Below are 3,012 nucleotides of genomic sequence, written 5' to 3'. Positions count from 1 at the left end.
TTTGCAGTTCATTAAGAATGGCACGAGGAACTGCTAATTTGACAAACGCTATTCACGGCTGCCGAGCTTAACCTTTGAAGTAAAGGACAAATGTACAAAAGTCGGAGATTAAACTCGTGTGAATTTAAATACCAAGAAATGTCATTTACAGTGCGACTGCGCGGTGAGATTTAATTAATTTCAAATTCAATGCGAACGTGTTGTCAAAGGAGGGGGAAAACAGGACACAAACTGGCTTATTTGAATTGCACATACAGACTCCAGCATGCAAAACATACATTAATCAAGTGGTTAGAGGGCAACGATTGTTGTTTAAAGAATAATAATAATTTACAATGGAAATTCGATTATCCGAAACGTCGGTGATCCGAATTATTCTAGGGCCCAGCAGACAGCGTCACCCTCTTATGTTTATGTGTATATTAGTTTAATTTACATCGTTTAAATAATTTAACAATACGGCAACATTCTAAATTACAGCTGACCTCTTTCTTTTATCAAACTGAGCTGATATTTTTGTAAACTATCTGAAGTGGAAATGTAGGTGTGAACTTCGTAAGTTTCAAAAACAGATTTCAGCTAGCTCAGTTTGATAACGTTTGATTAATCAATCTGGAATGTTCGCAAAAATACTCTAAGTTTCAGGTGTAAAAATCAAATTTCGGAGTGGAGAGTAACAATTCTGAAAGTGCCAATTTGCGAGACAGTTCAATCTACTGATCGGTTTTTCACAGTCTTCGTTTCTTAGAAACGAAGAAGGTGAGAAGGTAATTCACACATAATACTATCTAGACGATTCCTGGAAACTCTGTTCGCGCATTACAGGTGTTAATGTCACGACAAGTGTTGGAAACAGAGGCTTATTCTAGATCTTCTTCTGGCGAAGTAGTGCAGACACACCAAAGAGATCTCAAACTAGAAATCAGGAACCAATCAAGCAGATAATACAACTGAGGGAGAGAATTAATCTAATCACGGGGCGGCAAATTAGCTTACGTCAATGTCGATTACAAGAAGATAGCCAGGCAAGCAAAAACGGACACAGACACTACACTTACCACTTAAGACCTATGTACGACCTGATAGGGGATTTATATTGGTCTGGAGTTTATCTCTAGTTGAAAGTTCAGAAAATAAAGAAATCTTTGGGAAAAGCCCGAGTGAAAACAAAAATAAAAACGCGCTGGTTTACATTAACCACGTCGATAAGCTGCGTGAAACTGAAAAGTAGTTGTATATTGGATATATCAATTGGCATACATCAATGTGCACGTGAAATCTATGTGTAAATCATGAAATCATGAAGATATCAATTGGCATACGTCAATGTGCACGTGAAATCGATGTGAAAATCATGAAATCATTTGGCATACGTCAATTTGCACGTGAAATCGATGTGAAAATCATGAAGATATCAATTGGCATACGTCAATGTGCACGTGAAATCGATGTGAAAATCATGAAGATATCAACTGACATTAATGTGCACATAAAATCGGCATATGGCTTCGCTTCTTTTAATTTTTTTTTTTTTTTTTTTTTTGCAACTTTCTTTCTCCTGAGAGGCTACTGTCGGTTATTTCCCCTCAGTGTGTTGGAAAAACTTGTCAGGAACCACAGATAAAAATTTAGCGTTCAGTTTGTGATCATAATATGTACTCCTTAAAATAGCAACGAAAGAACGTTGCAGTGAGTGCTTCAGGCTCTTACACAACCTATCTTAAACGACAAGCCACTAAAAAGCCTGTATTTCTAGTGGCTCTACCATGGTAATGTGATGCCTATGGACAGTTATATTTTCCCATAAACTAGATACGAGTCGTGGTTGTAATATTTATGACGGTTTATCCTCCAATATCGCTTGAAAGTGATATTCAGCGTGTCTACCAGACTGTTGGGAAAGGCATGAAGGTAATGCCCCATTCAGCCAACGTGTATTAGGGCCACTTTACTGCCATACAGAGAGACATCTCTACCAGGTACTAAAGACTACACCCACGAGTGTCTTAAATAATCCTCTCCCTGTCATGGGCCGCGTTTAAAATATTTTAAAGCTAGTTCTGGGGAATGTGGAGTAAATTTAGCCATAATAAGATAGTGGAAAAAAACATCTTAGGGTGCTTGAGTGTGAAGTTCTTTTGGTATTCGAGATTTCAGGGTTGGAATGACTTGAAGACAGTGGTCGTATGACAGGTGGGCAAGTACACTAGCCGTAAAAAAATTTCAATTCGCTCAAATGCATGGCTGTATAAGATCGGAAGAAGAGTGGTAGGTGGTCAAAGACACCATAGTTTTCTCTCCAGAAATGTGTGGAAAAGAAGGATTTTAAAACATAAACAAAAAAGATTTAACTTCTTTGTTTATCATATATTTCTTTATTTCTGTCTGCTCGTCTATCACTTGCCCTTATCAGCCACCACACTTGACGTATTCGCGTTCCTAATTCTGTTCTTTTCTTAATTCCGACCCTTGATATATATTTTCTCTGAATTGCATCCAGTACATGTCACATGAACTGGCTGTTTTCCATTTGGACAACATCCAACTTGTTAACGTTCGCATAAGTTCCGAAGTTAAACTTACTGTAATTCGAACTCGGAAATTCGTTGATGTGTTTGAATCATATAAGCTTAAGTTGGATCACTCACTCAGCATTTTTTTTGGCTCACGAATCGTTAAATAAACAGGATATTGAATGAAAGATTCTGTGGGTTTAATTTTCAAAATATAAATTCATAATACATCAATTTATTTAATAGTTCAATAGACATATCATAGCTTTCATTCTGAAACAACAGGAACTCAATACAAAAAGCCTGATGGCCTGAGGTGGCGTCACTAAGCCTCCTGATGCCCAGAGACATGAAAATAGGCCCTTCTTGTGGACAGGCCTATCTACGTAAATAAGAAGAACAAGAATAATGGGAAATCCAATGTAACCAAAAAGTGCTGTAACCAGATAGGTCGTCGGACTCAAAATTCATTGAACATTCGTTGGGTACTCCAACAAAA

The sequence above is a fragment of the Mastigoproctus giganteus genome, chromosome 11 (assembly GCF_048544385.1).
Source record: "Mastigoproctus giganteus isolate SK-2022 chromosome 11, ASM4854438v1, whole genome shotgun sequence".
Classification (NCBI taxonomy): Eukaryota; Metazoa; Arthropoda; class Arachnida; order Uropygi; family Thelyphonidae; genus Mastigoproctus; species Mastigoproctus giganteus.
This window is presented reverse-complemented; position numbering follows the sequence as displayed.